The sequence below is a fragment of the Amblyomma americanum genome, chromosome 1, assembly GCF_052857255.1.
Source record: "Amblyomma americanum isolate KBUSLIRL-KWMA chromosome 1, ASM5285725v1, whole genome shotgun sequence".
Taxonomy (NCBI): Eukaryota; Metazoa; Arthropoda; class Arachnida; order Ixodida; family Ixodidae; genus Amblyomma; species Amblyomma americanum.
The window spans coordinates 454,834,132-454,851,827 of record NC_135497.1 but is presented as its reverse complement, the minus strand read 5'-3'; the positions used below and the strand labels follow the sequence as shown (position 1 = coordinate 454,851,827).

Genomic DNA, 17,696 nt, shown 5'->3' with positions numbered 1-17,696 from the left:
GGCATGGTTGTTTTTTCAGCTGCTTTCTAACTAATTTTCTTTAAAAGGAAAAAGAAAACTAAATGACTGGTACTAGATATTTAAAAAAAATAGAAACATTCCCCTGTGCACCTTGGTTTCGGTGACTGTTGGCTTCCTTAATACGTTTGTCAAACGAGCCCCTCACTTCATTTGCCTTGCCTGCTAATAGCTTAACGGGGGTCCCGGTTCTGGCAGCCTTGATGCCGTAGGTAGCGTAAGAGAGCTCTCGCACAGTTTCCGCCGTCGCCGTTAGATGAAGTTCTACGTCACACTTGCGGTATTACAGGAGGTGCTACATCCACCGCTATGGACGAGGGTGGCGCTGGTGAACACTCCCAAGGCTCGCATACACGCAAAACATAAATACCCACGAAAGCAGCAGATTGGACAGCCGTCGCCATAGATCAGTTGGTAAGAGCACCGGACGCGATATTCGGAAGTCGTTGGTTCGGATCCCACCGGCGGCATGGTTGTTTTTCTGCTGCTTTATAAGTTTTTTCTTTAAAAAGGAAAAACTAATTGATTTGTACTAGATATTAAAAACAAATAGAAACATTCCCCTGGGCACCTTGGTTTCGGTGACTGTTGGCTTCCTTAATACGTTTGTCAAACGAGCCCCTCACTTCATTTGCCTTGTCTGCTAATAGCTTAACGGGGGTCTCGGTTCTGGCAGTCTTGATGCCGCATGTAGCGTAAGAGGGCTCTCGCACAGTTTCCGCCTTCGCCGTTAGATGAGGTTCTACGCCACACTTGCGGTATTACAGGACGTGCTACGTCCACCGCTAGAGACGAGGGTGGAGCTGGCGAACACTCTCAAGGTTCGCTTACACGCAAAACATAAATACCCACAAAAGCAGCAGATTGGACAGCCGTCGCCGTAGTTCAGTTGGTTAGAGCACCGGACGCGATATTCGGAGGTCGTGGGTTCGGATCCCGGCGGCGGCATGGTTTTTTTCTGCTGATTTATAAGTATTTTCTTTAAAAAGAAAAAAAATAATTGATTGGTACTAGATTTAAAAAAAATAGAAACATTCCCCTGTGCACCTTGGTTTCGGTGACTGTTGGCTTCCTATACACGTTTGTCAAACAAGCCCCTCACTTCATTTGCCTTGTCTGCTAATAGCTTAACGGGGGTCTCGGTTCTGGCAGTCTTGATGCCATATGTAGCGTAAGAGGGCTCTCGCACAGTTTCCGCCTTCGCCGTTAGATGAGGTTCTACGCCACACTTGCGGTATTACAGGACGTGCTACGTCCACCGCTATGGACGAGGGTGGGGCTGGCGAACACTCTCAAGGTTCGCTTACACGCAAAACATAAATACCCACGAAAGCAGCAGATTGGACAGCCGTCGCCGTAGCTCAGTTGGTAAGAGCACCGGACGCGATATTCGGAGGTCGTGGATTCGGGTCCCACCGGCGGCATGGTTATTTTTACCGCTGCTTTATAAGTAATTTTCTTTAAAAAGGAAAAACTAATTGATTGGTACTAGATATTAAAAACAACCAGAAACATTCCCCTGTGCTCCTTGGTTTCGGTGACGTTTGGCTTCCTTAATACGTTTGTCAAACGAGCCCCTCACTTCATTTGCCTTGACTGCTAATAGCTTAACGGGGGTCTCGGTTCTGGCAGTCTTGATGCCATAGGTAGCGTCAGAGGGCTCTCGCACAGTTTCCGCCCTCGCCGTTAGATGACGTTCTACGTCACACTTGCGGTATTACAGGACGTGCTACGTCCACCGCTATGGACGAGGGTGGAGCTGGCGAACACTCTCAAGGTTCGCTTACACGCAAAACATAAATACCCACGAAAGCAGCAGATTGGACAGCCGTCGCCGTAGCTCAGTTGGTAAGAGCACCAGACGCGATATTCGGAGGTCGTGGGTTCGGATCCCTGCGGCGGCATGGTTGTTTTTCTGGTGATTTATAAGTAATTTTCTTTAAAAAGAAAAAGAACTAATTGATTGGTACTAGATTTAAAAAAAAATAGAAACATTCCCCTGTGCACCTTGGTTTCGGGGACTGTTGGCTTCCTTAACACGTTTGTCAAACGAGCCACTCACTTCATTTGCCTTGTCTGCTAATAGCTTAACGGGGGTCTCGGTTCTGCCAGTCTTGATGCCGTATGTAGCGTAAGAGGGCTCTCGCACAGTTTCCGCCTTCGCCGTTAGATGAGGTTCTACGCCACACTTGCGGTATTACAGGACGTGCTACGTCCACCGCTATGGACGAGGGTGGAGCTGGCGAACACTCTCAAGGTTCGCTTACACGCAAAACATAAATACCCACGAAAGCAGCAGATTGGACAGCCGTCGCCGTAGCTCAGTTGGTAAGAGCACCGGACGCGATATTCGGAGGTCGTGGGTTCGGATCCCACTGGCGGCATGTTTGTTTTTTCTGCTGCTTTATAAGTAATTTTCTTTAAAAAGAAAAAAGCTAATTGATTGGTACTAGATATAAAAAAAAAATAGAAACATTCCCCTTTGCACCTTGGTTTCGGTGACTGTTGGCTTCCTTAACACGTTTGTCAAACGAGCCACTCACTTGATTTGCCTTGTCTGCTAATAGCTTAACGGGGGTCTCGGTTCTGCCAGTCTTGATGCCGTATGTAGCGTAAGAGGGCTCTCGCACAGTTTCCGCCTTCGCCGTTAGATGAGGTTCTACGCCACACTTGCGGTATTACAGGACGTGCTACGTCCACCGCTATGGACGAGGGTGGAGCTGGCGAGCACTCTCAAGGTTCGCTTACACGCAAAACATAAATACCCACAAAAGCAGCAGATTGGACAGCCGTCGCCGTAGCTCAGTTGGTAAGAGTACCGGACGCGATATTCGGGGGTCGTGTGTTCGGATCCCAGCGGCGGCATGGTTTTTTTCTGCTGATTTATAAGTGTTTTCTTTAAAAAGAAAAAAAATTTATTGATTGGTACTAGATTTAAAAAAAAAATAGAAACATTCCCCTGTGCACCTTGGTTTCGGTGACTGTTGGCTTCCTTAACACGTTTGTCAAACGAGCCCCTCACTTCATTTGCCTTGTCTGCTAATAGCTTAACGGGGGTCTCGGTTCTGGCAGCTTGATGCCATATGTAGCGTAAGAGGGCTCTCGCACAGTTTCCGCCTTCGCCATTAGATGAGGTTCTACGCCACACTTGCGGTATTACAGTACGTGCTACGTCCACCGCTATGGACGAGGGTGGAGCTGGCGAACACTCTCAAGGTTCGCTTACACGCAAAACATAAATACCCACGAAAGCAGCAGATTGGACAGCCGTCGCTGTAGCTCAGTTGGTAAGAGCACCGGACGCGATATTCGGAGGTCGTGGGTTCGGATCCCACCGGCGGCATGGTTATTTTTTCTGCTGCTTTATAAGTAATTTTCTTTAAAAAGGAAAAACTAATTGATTAGTACAAGATATTAAAAACAAATAGAAACATTCCCCTGTGCTCCTTGGTTTCGGTGACTGTTGGCTTCCTTAATACGTTTGTCAAACGAGCCCCTCACTTCATTTACCTTGTCTGCTAATAGCTTAACGGGGTCTCGGTTCTGGCAGTCTTGATGCCATAGGTAGCGTAAGAGGGCTCTCGCATAGTTTCCGCCGTCGCCGTTAGATGAAGTTCTACGTCACACTTGCGGTATTACAGGAGGTGCTACGTCCACCGCTATGGACGAGGGTGGCGCTGGTGAACACTCTCAAGGTTCGCTTACACGCAAAACATAAATAACCACGAAAGCAGCAGATTGGACAGGGGTCGCCGTAGCTCAGTTGGTAAGAGCACCGAACGCGATATACGGAGATCGTGGGTTCGGATCCAACCGGTGTCATGGTTGTTTTTTCTGCTGCTTTATAAGTGCTTTTCTTTAAAAAAAACTAATTGATTGGTACTAGATATTTAAAAAAATAGAAACATTCCTCTGTGCTCCTTGGTCTCGGTGACTGTTGGCTTCCTTAATATGTTTGTCAAACGAGCCCCTCACTTCATTTGCCTTGTCTGCTAATAGCTTAACGGGGGAAACGGTTCTGGCAGTCTTGATGCCATAGGTAGCGTAAGAGGGCTCTCGCACAGTTTCCGCCCTCGCCGTTAGATGACGTTCTACGTCACACTTGCAGTATTACAGGACGTGTTACGTCCACCGCTATGGACGAGGGTGGCGCTGGTGAACACTCTCAAGGTTGGCTTACACGCAAAACATAAATACCCACGAAAGCAGCAGATTGGACAGCCGTCGCGGTAGCTCAGTTGGTAAGAGCACCGGACGCGATATTCGGAGGTCGTGGGGTCGGATCCACTGGCGGCATGGTTGTTTTTTCTGCTGCTTTATAAGTAATTTTCTTTTAAAGAAAGAAATTGATTGGTACTAGATATTTTAAAAAAATAGAAACATTCCTCTGTGCTCCTTGGTTTCGGCGACTGTAGGCTTCCTTAATAAGTTTGTCAAACGAGCCCCTCACTTCATTTGCCTTGTTTGCTAATAGCTTAACGGGGGTCACGGTTCTGGCAGTCTTGATGCCATAGGTAGCGTAAGAGGGCTCTCGCACAGTTTCCGCCCTCGCCGTTAGATCACGTTCTAAGTCACACTTGCGGTATTACAGGACGTGCTACGTCCACCGCTATGGACGACGGTGGCGCTGGTGAACACTCTCAAGGTTCGCTTACACGCAAAACAAAGATACCCATGAAAGCATCAGATTGGACAGCCGTCTCCATAGCTCAGTTGGTAAGAGCACCGGACGCGATATTCGGAGGTCGTGGGTTCGGATCCCACTAGCGGCATGGTTGTTTTTTCTGCTGCTTTATAAGTAATTTTCTTTAAAAAGAAAAAAAGCTAATTGATTGGTACTAGATATTAAAAAAAAAATAGAAACATTCCCCTGTGCACCTTGGTTTCGGTGACTGTTGGCTTCCTTAATACGTTTGTCAAACGAGCCCCTCACTTCATTTGCCTTGTCTGCTAATAGCTTAACGGGGGTCCCGTTCTGGCAGTCTTGATGACATAGGTAGCGTAAGATGGCTCTCGCACAGTTTCCGCCCTCGCCGTTAGATGACGTTCTACGTCACACTTGCGGTATTACAGGACGTGCTACGTCCACCGCTATGCACGAGAGTGGCGCTGGTGAACACTTTCAAGGTTCGCTTTCACGCAAAACAAAGATACCCACGAAAGCAGCAGATTGGACAGGGGTCGCCGTAGCTCAGTTGGTAAGAGCACCGAACACGATATACGGAGATAGTGGGTTCGGATCCCACCGGCGTCATGGTTGTTTTTTCTGCTGCTTTATAAGTACTTTTCTTTAAAATGGTACTAGATATTTAAAAAAATAGAAACATTCCTCTGAGCTCCTTGGTTTCGATGACTGTTGGCTTCCTTAATATGTTTGTCAAACGAGCCCCTCACTTCATTTGCCTTGTCTGCTAATAGCTTAACGAGGGTAACGGTTCTGGCAGTCTTGATGCCATAGGTAGCGTAAGAGGGCTCTCGAACAGCTTCCGCCCTCGCCGTTAGATGACGTTCTACGTCACACTTGCAGTATTACAGGACGTGTTACGCCCACCGCTATGGCCGAGGGTGGCGCTGGTGAACACTCTCAAGGTTCGCTTACACGCAAAACATAAATACCCACGAAAGCAGCAGATTTAACAGCCGTCGCTGTAGCTCAGTTGGTAAGAGCACCGGATGCGATATTCGGAGGTCGTGGGTTCGGATCCACCGGCGGCATGGTTGTTTTTTTCTGCTGCTTTATAAGTAATTTTCTTTTAAAGAAAGAAATTGATTGGTACTAGATATTTAAAAAAATAGAAACATTCCTCTGTGCTCCTTGGTTTCGGTGACTGTTGGCTTCCTTAATACGTTTGTCAAACGAGACCCTCACTTCATTTGCCTTGTCTGCTAATAGCTTAACGGGGGTCCCGGTTCTGGTAGTGTTGATGCCATAGGTAGCGTAATATGGCTCTCGTACAGTTTCCGCCGTCGCCGTTAGATGAAGTTCTACGTCACACTTGCGGTATTACAGGAGGTGCTACGTCCACCGCTATGGACGAGGGTGGCGCTGGTGAACACTCTCAAGGCTCGCTTACAAGCAAAACATAAATACCCACGAAAGCAGCAGATTGGACAGCCGTCGCCGTAGCTCAGTTGGTAAGAGCACCGGACGCAATATTCGGTGGTCGTGGGTTCGGATCCCACTGGCGTCATGGTTGTTTTTCTGCTGCTTTATAAGTAATTTTCTTTAAAGAGAAAAGAACTAATTGATTGGTACTAGATATTTAAAAAAATAGAAACATTCCTCTGTGCTCCTTGGTTTCGGTGTCTGTTGGCTTCCTTAATATGTTTGTCTAACGAGCCCCTCATTTCATTTGCCTTGTCTGCTAATAGCTTAACGGGGGTCTCGGTTGTGGCAGTCTTGATGCCATAGGTAGCGTAAGAGGGCTCTCGCACAGTTTCCGCCCTCACCGTTAGATCACGTTCTACGTCACAATTGCGGTATTACAGGACATGCTACGTCCACCGCTATGGACGAGGGTGGCGCTGGTGAACACTCTCAAGGTTCGCTTACAGGCAAAACATAAATACCCACGAAAGCAGCAGATTGGACAGGTGTCGCCGTAGCTCAGTTGGTAGCAGCACCGGACACGATATACGGAGATCGTGGGTTCGGATCCCACCGGTGTCATGGTTGTTTATTCTGCTGCTTTATAAGTACTTTTCTTTAAAAAGAAAAAACTAATTGATTGGTACTAGATATTTAAAAAAATAGAAACATTCCTCTGTGCTCCTTGGTTTCGGTGACTGTTGGCTTCCTTAATATGTTTGTCAAACGAGCCCCTCACTTCATTTGCCTTGTCTGCTTATAGCTTAACGGGGGTCACGGTTCTGGCAGTCTAGATGCCATAGGTAGCGTAAGAGGGCTCTCGCACAGTTTCCGCCCTCGCCGTTAGATGACGTTCTACGTCACAATTGCAGTATTACAAGACGTGTTACGTCCACCGCTATGGACGAGGGTGGCGCTGGTGAACACTCTCAAGGTTCGCTTACACGCAAAACATAAATACCCACGAAAGCAGCAGATTGGACAGCCGTCGCTGTAGCTCAGTTGGTAAGAGCACCGGACGTGATACTCGCAGGTCGTGGGTTCGGATCCACCGGCGGCATGGTTGTCTTTTCTGCTGCTTTATTAGTAATTTTCTTTTAAAGAAACAAATTGATTGGTACTAGATATTTAAAAAAATAGAAACATTCCCCTTTGCACCTTGGTTTCGGTGATTGTTGGCTTCCTTAATACGTTTGTAAACGAGCCCCTCACTTCATTCCTTGTCTGCTAATAGCTTAACGGGGGTCTCGGTTCTGGCAGTCTTGATGCCATAGGTAGCGTAAGAGGGCTCTCGCACAGTTTCCGCCTTCGCCGTTAGATGAGGTTCTACGCCACACTTGAGGTATTATAGGACGTGCAACGTCCACCGCTATGGACGAGGGTAGAGCTGGCGAACACTCTCAAGGTTCGCTTACACGCAAAACATAAATACCCACGAAAGCAGCAGATTGGACAGCCGTCGCCGTAGCTCAGTTGGTAAGAGCACCGGACGCGATATTCGAAAGTCGTGGGTTCGGATCCCACCGGCGGCATGGATATTTTTTCTGCTGCTTTATGAGTAATTTTCTTTTAAAGAAAGAAATTGATTGGTACTAGATATTTTAAAAAAATAGAAACATTCCTCTGTGCTCCTTGGTTTCGGCGACTGTAGGCTTCCTTACTAAGTTTGTCAAACGAGCCCCTCACTTCATTTGCCTTGTCTGCTAATAGCTTAACGGGGGTCACGGTTCTGGCAGTCTTGATGCCATAGGTAGCGTAAGAGGGCTCTCGCACAGTTTCCGCCCTCGCCGTTAGATCACGTTCTAAGTCACACTTGCGGTATTGCAGGACGTGCTACGTCCACCGCTATGGACGACGGTGGCGCTGGTGAACACTCTCAAGGTTCGCTTACACGCAAAACAAAGATACCCATGAAAGCATCAGATTGGACAGCCGTCTCCATAGCTCAGTTGGTAAGAGCACCGGACGCGATATTCGGAGGTCGTGGGTTCGGATCCCACTGGCGGCATGGTTGTTTTTTCTGCTGCTTTATAAGTAATTTTCTTTAAAAAGAAAAAAAGCTAATTGATTGGTACTAGATATTAAAAAAAATAGAAACATTCCCCTGTGCACCTTGGTTTCGGTGACTGTTGGCTTCCTTAATACGTTTGTCAAACGAGCCCCTCACTTCATTTGCCTTGTCTGCTAATAGCTTAACGGGGGTCCCGGTTCTGGCAGTCTTGATGCCATAGGTAGCGTAAGAGGGCTCTCGCACAGTTTCCGCCTTCGCCGTTAGATGAGGTTCTACGCCACACTTGCGGTATTACAGGACGTGCAACGTCCACCGCTATGGACGAGGGTAGAGCTGGCGAACACTCTCAAGGTTCGCTTACACGCAAAACATAAATTCCCACGAAAGCAGCAGATTGGACAGCCGTCGCCGTAGCTCAGTTGGTAAGAGCACCGGACGCGATATTCGAAAGTCGTGGGTTCGGATCCCACCGGCGGCATGGATATTTTTTCTGCTGCTTTATGAGTAATTTTCTTTAAAAAGGAAAGAACTAATTGATTGGTACTAGATATTAAAAACAAATAGAAACATTCCCCTGTGCTCCTTGGTTTCGGTGACTGTTGGCTTCCTTAACACGTTTGTCAAACGAGCCCCTCACTTCATTTGCCTTGTCTGCTAATAGCTTAACGGGGGTCTCGGTTCTGGCAGTCTTGATGCCGTAGGTAGCGTAAGAGGGCTCTCGCACAGTTTCCGCCCTCGCCGTTAGATGACGTTCTACGTCACACTTGCAGTATTACAGGACGTGTTACGTCCACCGCTATGGACGAGGGTGGCGCTGGTGAACACTCTCAAGGTTGGCTTACACGCAAAACATAAATACCCACGAAAGCAGCAGATTGGACAGCCGTCGCGGTAGCTCAGTTGGTAAGAGCACCGGACGCGATATTCGGAGGTCGTGGGGTCGGATCCACCGGCGGCATGGTTGTTTTTTCTGCTGCTTTATAAGTAATATTCTTTTAAAGAAAGAAATTGATTGGTACTAGATATTTTAAAAAAATAGAAACATTCCTCTGTGCTCCTTGGTTTCGGCGACTGTAGGCTTCCTTAATAAGTTTGTCAAACGAGCCCCTCACTTCATTTGCCTTGTCTGCTAATAGCTTAACGGGGGTCCCGGTTCTGGCAGTCTTGATGACATAGGTAGCGTAAGATGGCTCTCGCACAGTTTCCGCCCTCGCCGTTAGATGACGTTCTACGTCACACTTGCGGTATTACAGGACGTGCTACGTCCACCGCTATGCACGAGAGTGGCGCTGGTGAACACTCTCAAGGTTCGCTTTCACGCAAAACAAAGATACCCACGAAAGCAGCACATTGGACAGGGGTCGCCGTAGCTCAGTTGGTAAGAGCACCGAACACGATATACGGAGATAGTGGGTTCGGATCCCACCGGCGTCATGGTTGTTTTTTCTGCTGCTTTATAAGTACTTTTCTTTAAAATGGTACTAGATATTTAAAAAAATAGAAACATTCCTCTGTGCTCCTTGGTTTCGATGACTGTTGGCTTCCTTAATATGTTTGTCAAACGAGCCCCTCACTTCATTTGCCTTGTCTGAAAATAGCTTAACGAGGGTAACGGTTCTGGCAGTCTTGATGCCATAGGTAGCGTAAGAGGGCTCTGGCACAGCTTCCGCCCTTGCCGTTAGATGAGGTTCTACGTCACACTTGCAGTATTACAGGACGTGTTACGCCCACCGCTATGGCCGAGGGTGGCGCTGGTGAACACTCTCAAGGTTCGCTTACACGCAAAACATAAATACCCACGAAAGCAGCAGATTGGACAGCCGTCGCTGTAGCTCAGTTGGTAAGAGCACCGGATGCGATATTCGGAGGTCGTGGGTTCGGGTCCACCGGCGGCATGGTTGTTTTTTCTGCTGCTTTATAAGTAATTTTCTTTTAAAGAAAGAAATTGATTGGTACTAGATATTTAAAAAAATAGAAACATTCCTCTGTGCTCCTTGGTTTCGGTGACTGTTGGCTTCCTTAATACGTTTGTCAAACGAGACCCTCACTTCATTTGCCTTGTCTGCTAATAGCTTAACGGGGGTCCCGGTTCTGGTAGTGTTGATGCCATAGGTAGCGTAATATGGCTCTCGTACAGTTTCCGCCGTCGCCGTTAGATCACGTTCTAAGTCACACTTGCGGTATTGCAGGACGTGCTACGTCCACCGCTATGGACGACGGTGGCGCTGGTGAACACTCTCAAGGTTCGCTTACACGCAAAACAAAGATACCCATGAAAGCATCAGATTGGACAGCCGTCTCCATAGCTCAGTTGGTAAGAGCACCGGACGCGATATTCGGAGGTCGTGGGTTCGGATCCCACTGGCGGCATGGTTGTTTTTTCTGCTGCTTTATAAGTAATTTTCTTTAAAAAGAAAAAAAGCTAATTGATTGGTACTAGATATTAAAAAAAATAGAAACATTCCCCTGTGCACCTTGGTTTCGGTGACTGTTGGCTTCCTTAATACGTTTGTCAAACGAGCCCCTCACTTCATTTGCCTTGTCTGCTAATAGCTTAACGGGGGTCCCGGTTCTGGCAGTCTTGATGCCATAGGTAGCGTAAGAGGGCTCTCGCACAGTTTCCGCCTTCGCCGTTAGATGAGGTTCTACGCCACACTTGCGGTATTACAGGACGTGCAACGTCCACCGCTATGGACGAGGGTAGAGCTGGCGAACACTCTCAAGGTTCGCTTACACGCAAAACATAAATTCCCACGAAAGCAGCAGATTGGACAGCCGTCGCCGTAGCTCAGTTGGTAAGAGCACCGGACGCGATATTCGAAAGTCGTGGGTTCGGATCCCACCGGCGGCATGGATATTTTTTCTGCTGCTTTATGAGTAATTTTCTTTAAAAAGGAAAGAACTAATTGATTGGTACTAGATATTAAAAACAAATAGAAACATTCCCCTGTGCTCCTTGGTTTCGGTGACTGTTGGCTTCCTTAACACGTTTGTCAAACGAGCCCCTCACTTCATTTGCCTTGTCTGCTAATAGCTTAACGGGGGTCTCGGTTCTGGCAGTCTTGATGCCGTAGGTAGCGTAAGAGGGCTCTCGCACAGTTTCCGCCCTCGCCGTTAGATGACGTTCTACGTCACACTTGCAGTATTACAGGACGTGTTACGTCCACCGCTATGGACGAGGGTGGCGCTGGTGAACACTCTCAAGGTTGGCTTACACGCAAAACATAAATACCCACGAAAGCAGCAGATTGGACAGCCGTCGCGGTAGCTCAGTTGGTAAGAGCACCGGACGCGATATTCGGAGGTCGTGGGGTCGGATCCACCGGCGGCATGGTTGTTTTTTCTGCTGCTTTATAAGTAATATTCTTTTAAAGAAAGAAATTGATTGGTACTAGATATTTTAAAAAAATAGAAACATTCCTCTGTGCTCCTTGGTTTCGGCGACTGTAGGCTTCCTTAATAAGTTTGTCAAACGAGCCCCTCACTTCATTTGCCTTGTCTGCTAATAGCTTAACGGGGGTCCCGGTTCTGGCAGTCTTGATGACATAGGTAGCGTAAGATGGCTCTCGCACAGTTTCCGCCCTCGCCGTTAGATGACGTTCTACGTCACACTTGCGGTATTACAGGACGTGCTACGTCCACCGCTATGCACGAGAGTGGCGCTGGTGAACACTCTCAAGGTTCGCTTTCACGCAAAACAAAGATACCCACGAAAGCAGCACATTGGACAGGGGTCGCCGTAGCTCAGTTGGTAAGAGCACCGAACACGATATACGGAGATAGTGGGTTCGGATCCCACCGGCGTCATGGTTGTTTTTTCTGCTGCTTTATAAGTACTTTTCTTTAAAATGGTACTAGATATTTAAAAAAATAGAAACATTCCTCTGTGCTCCTTGGTTTCGATGACTGTTGGCTTCCTTAATATGTTTGTCAAACGAGCCCCTCACTTCATTTGCCTTGTCTGAAAATAGCTTAACGAGGGTAACGGTTCTGGCAGTCTTGATGCCATAGGTAGCGTAAGAGGGCTCTGGCACAGCTTCCGCCCTTGCCGTTAGATGAGGTTCTACGTCACACTTGCAGTATTACAGGACGTGTTACGCCCACCGCTATGGCCGAGGGTGGCGCTGGTGAACACTCTCAAGGTTCGCTTACACGCAAAACATAAATACCCACGAAAGCAGCAGATTGGACAGCCGTCGCTGTAGCTCAGTTGGTAAGAGCACCGGATGCGATATTCGGAGGTCGTGGGTTCGGGTCCACCGGCGGCATGGTTGTTTTTTCTGCTGCTTTATAAGTAATTTTCTTTTAAAGAAAGAAATTGATTGGTACTAGATATTTAAAAAAATAGAAACATTCCTCTGTGCTCCTTGGTTTCGGTGACTGTTGGCTTCCTTAATACGTTTGTCAAACGAGACCCTCACTTCATTTGCCTTGTCTGCTAATAGCTTAACGGGGGTCCCGGTTCTGGTAGTGTTGATGCCATAGGTAGCGTAATATGGCTCTCGTACAGTTTCCGCCGTCGCCGTTAGATGAAGTTCTGCGTCACACTTGCGGTATTACAGGAGGTGCTACGTCCACCGCTATGGACGAGGGTGGCGCTGGAGAACACTCTCAAGGCTCGCTTACAAGCAAAACATAAATACCCACGAAAGCAGCAGATTGGACAGCCGTCACTGTAGCTCAGTTGGTAAGAGCACCGGACGCAATATTCGGTGGTCGTGGGTTCGGATCCCACTGACGTCATGGTTGTTTTTCTGCTGCTTTATAAGTAATTTTCTTTAAAGAGAAAAGAACTAATTGATTGGTACTAGATATTTAAAAAAATAGAAACATTCCTCTGTGCTCCTTGGTTTCGGTGACTGTTGGCTTCCTTAATACGTTTGTCAAACGAGACCCTCACTTCATTTGCCTTGTCTGCTAATAGCTTAACGGGGGTCCCGGTTCTGGTAGTCTTGATGCCATAGGTAGCGTAAGAGGGCTCTCGCACAGTTTCCGCCCTCGCCGTTAGATCACGTTCTACGTCACAATTGCGGTATTACAGGACATGCTACGTCCACCGCTATGGACGAGGGTGGCGCTGGTGAACACTCTCAAGGTTCGCTTACAGGCAAAACATAAATACCCACGAAAGCAGCAGATTGGACAGGTGTCGCCGTAGCTCAGTTGGTAGCAGCACCGGACACGATATACGGAGATCGTGGGTTCGGATCCCACCGGTGTCATGGTTGTTTATTCTGCTGCTTTATAAGTACTTTTCTTTAAAAAGAAAAAACTGATTGATTGGTACTAGATATTTTAAAAAATAGAAACATTCCTCTGTGCTCCTTGGTTTCGGTGACTGTTGGCTTCCTTAATATGTTTGTCAAACGAACCCCTCACTTCATTTGCCTTGTCTGCTAATAGCTTAACGGGGGTCACGGTTCTGGCAGTCTTGATGCCATAGGTAGCGTAAGAGGGCTCTCGCACAGTTTCCGCCCTCGCCGTTAGATGACGTTCTACGTCACACTTGCAGTATTACAAGACGTGTTACGTCCACCGCTATGGACGAGGGTGGCGCTGGTGAACACTCTCAAGGTTCGCTTACACGCAAAACATAAATACCCACGAAAGCAGCAGATTGGACAGCCGTCGCCGTAGCTCAGTTGGTAAGAGCACCGGACGCGATATTCGAAAGTCGTGGGTTCGGATCCCACCGGCGGCATGGATATTTTTTCTGCTGCTTTATGAGTAATTTTCTTTTAAAGAAAGAAATTGATTGGCACTAGATATTTTAAAAATATAGAAACATTCCTCTGTGCTCCTTGGTTTCGGCGACTGTAGGCTTCCTTAATAAGTTTGTCAAACGAGCCCCTCACTTCATTTGCCTTGTCTGCTAATAGCTTAACGGGGGTCACGGTTCTGGCAGTCTTGATGCCGTAGGTAGCGTAAGAGGGCTCTCGCACAGTTTCCGCCCTCGCCGTTAGATGACGTTCTACGTCACACTTGCAGTATTACAGGACGTGTTACGTCCACCGCTATGGACGAGGGTGGCGCTGGTGAACACTCTCAAGGTTGGCTTACACGCAAAACATAAATACCCACGAAAGCAGCAGATTGGACAGCCGTCGCGGTAGCTCAGTTGGTAAGAGCACCGGACGCGATATTCGGAGGTCGTGGGGTCGGATCCACCGGCGGCATGGTTGTTTTTTCTGCTGCTTTATAAGTAATATTCTTTTAAAGAAAGAAATTGATTGGTACTAGATATTTTAAAAAAATAGAAACATTCCTCTGTGCTCCTTGGTTTCGGCGACTGTAGGCTTCCTTAATAAGTTTGTCAAACGAGCCCCTCACTTCATTTGCCTTGTCTGCTAATAGCTTAACGGGGGTCCCGGTTCTGGCAGTCTTGATGACATAGGTAGCGTAAGATGGCTCTCGCACAGTTTCCGCCCTCGCCGTTAGATAACGTTCTACGTCACACTTGCGGTATTACAGGACGTGCTACGTCCACCGCTATGCACGAGAGTGGCGCTGGTGAACACTCTCAAGGTTCGCTTTCACGCAAAACAAAGATACCCACGAAAGCAGCACATTGGACAGGGGTCGCCGTAGCTCAGTTGGTAAGAGCACCGAACACGATATACGGAGATAGTGGGTTCGGATCCCACCGGCGTCATGGTTGTTTTTTCTGCTGCTTTATAAGTACTTTTCTTTAAAATGGTACTAGATATTTAAAAAAATAGAAACATTCCTCTGTGCTCCTTGGTTTCGATGACTGTTGGCTTCCTTAATATGATTGTCAAACGAGCCCCTCACTTCATTTGCCTTGTCTGCTAATAGCTTAACGAGGGTAACGGTTCTGGCAGTCTTGATGCCATAGGTAGCGTAAGAGGGCTCTGGCACAGCTTCCGCCCTCGCCGTTAGATGAGGTTCTACGTCACACTTGCAGTATTACAGGACGTGTTACGCCCACCGCTATGGCCGAGGGTGGCGCTGGTGAACACTCTCAAGGTTCGCTTACACGCAAAACATAAATACCCACGAAAGCAGCAGATTGGACAGCCGTCGCTGTAGCTCAGTTGGTAAGAGCACCGGATGCGATATTCGGAGGTCGTGGGTTCGGATCCACCGGCGGCATGGTTGTTTTTTCTGCTGCTTTATAAGTAATTTTCTTTTAATGAAAGAAATTGATTGGTACTAGATATTTAAAAAAATAGAAACATTCCTCTGTGCTCCTTGGTTTCGGTGACTGTTGGCTTCCTTAACACGTTTCTCAAACGAGCCCCTCACTTCATTTGCCTTGTCTGCTAATAGCTTAACGGGGGTCTCGGTTCTGGCAGTCTTGATGCCATAGGTAGCGTAAGAGGGCTCTCGCACAGTTTCCGCCGTCGCCGTTAGATGAAGTTCTACGTCACACTTGCGGTATTACAGGAGGTGCTACGTCCACCGCTATGGACGAGGGTGGCGCGGGTGAACACTCTCAAGGCTCGCTTACAAGCAAAACATAAATACCCACGAAAGCAGCAGATTGGACAGCCGTCACTGTAGCTCAGTTGGTAAGAGCACCGGACGCAATATTCGGTGGTCGTGGGTTCGGATCCCACTGGCGTCATGGTTGTTTTTCTGCTGCTTTATAAGTAATTTTCTTTAAAGAGAAAAGAACTAATTGATTGGTACTAGATATTTAAAAAAATAGAAACATTCCTCTGTGCTCCTTGGTTTCGGTGTCTGTTGGCTTCCTTAATATGTTTGTCTAACGAGCCCCTCATTTCATTTGCCTTGTCTGCTAATAGCTTAACGGGGGTCTCGGTTGTGGCAGTCTTGATGCCATAGGTAGCGTAAGAGGGCTCTCGCACAGTTTCCGCCCTCGCCGTTAGATCACGTTCTACGTCACAATTGCGGTATTACAGGACATGCTACGTCCACCGCTATGGACGAGGGTGGCGCTGGTGAACACTCTCAAGGTTCGCTTACAGGCAAAACATAAATACCCACGAAAGCAGCAGATTGGACAGGTGTCGCCGTAGCTCAGTTGGTAGCAGCACCGGACACGATATACGGAGATCGTGGGTTCGGATCCCACCGGTGTCATGGTTGTTTATTCTGCTGCTTTATAAGTACTTTTCTTTAAAAAGAAAAAACTAATTGATTGGTACTAGATATTTAAAAAAATAGAAACATTCCTCTGTGCTCCTTGGTTTCGGTGACTGTTGGCTTCCTTAATATGTTTGTCAAACGAACCCCTCACTTCATTTGCCTTGTCTGCTAATAGCTTAACGGGGGTCACGGTTCTGGCAGTCTTGATGCCATAGGTAGCGTAAGAGGGCTCTCGCACAGTTTCCGCCCTCGCCGTTAGATGACGTTCTACGTCACACTTGCAGTATTACAAGACGTGTTACGTCCACCGCTATGGACGAGGGTGGCGCTGGTGAACACTCTCAAGGTTCGCTTACACGCAAAACATAAATACCCACGAAAGCAGCAGATTGGACAGCCGTCGCTGTAGCTCAGTTGGTAAGAGCACCGGACGTGATATTCGCAGGTCGTGGGTTCGGATCCACCGGCGGCATGGTTGTCTTTTCTGCTGCTTCATTAGTAATTTTCTTTTAAAGAAACAAATTGATTGGTACTAGATATTTAAAAAAAATAGAAACATTCCCCTTTGCACCTTGGTTTCGGTGATTGTTGGCTTCCTTAATACGTTTGTAAACGAGCCCCTCACTTCATTCCTTGTCTGCTAATAGCCTAACGGGGGTCTCGGTTCTGGCAGTCTTGATGCCATAGGTAGCGTAAGAGGGCTCTCGCACAGTTTCCGCCTTCGCCGTTAGATGAGGTTCTACGCCACACTTGCGTTATTACAGGACGTGCAACGTCCACCGCTATGGACGAGGGTAGAGCTGGCGAACACTCTCAGGGTTCGCTTACACGCAAAACATAAATACCCACGAAAGCAGCAGATTGGACAGCGTGTCGCCGTAGCTCAGTTGGTAAGAGCACCGGACGCGATATTCGAAAGTCGTGGGTTCGGATCCCACCGGCGGCATGGATATTTTTTCTGCTGCTTTATGAGTAATTTTCTTTTAAAGAAAGAAATTGATTGGCACTAGATATTTTAAAAAAATAGAAACATTCCTCTGTGCTCCTTGGTTTCGGCGACTGTAGGCTTCCTTAATAAGTTTGTCAAACGAGCCCCTCACTTCATTTGCCTTGTCTGCTAATAGCTTAACGGGGGTCCCGGTTCTGGCAGTCTTGATGCCATAGGTAGCGTAAGAGGGCTCTCGCACAGTTTCCGCCCTCGCCGTTAGATGACGTTCTACGTCACACTTGCGGTATTACAGGACGTGCTACGTCCACCGCTATGCACGAGAGTGGCGCTGGTGAACACTTTCAAGGTTCACTTTCACGCAAAACAAAGATACCCACGAAAGCAGCAGATTGGACAGGGGTCGCCGTAGCTCAGTTGGTAAGAGCACCGAACACGATATACGGAGATAGTGGGTTCGGATCCCACCGGCGTCATGGTTGTTTTTTCTGCTGCTTTATAAGTAATTTTCTTTAAAAAGAAAAGAACTAATTGATTGGTACTAGATATTTAAAAAAATA

At 47.6% G+C, this 17,696-nt stretch overlaps 1 non-coding gene across 1 annotated transcript; it reads left to right on the top strand.

Moving 5' to 3' along the window:
• The first annotated feature begins 6,135 nt into the window (after window positions 1-6,135).
• On the top strand, window positions 6,136-6,209 carry TRNAL-CAA (transfer RNA leucine (anticodon CAA)). Its single transcript has one exon. It is a non-coding gene; the product is annotated as a tRNA-Leu (tRNA).
• The last annotated feature ends 11,487 nt before the right edge of the window (window positions 6,210-17,696 follow it).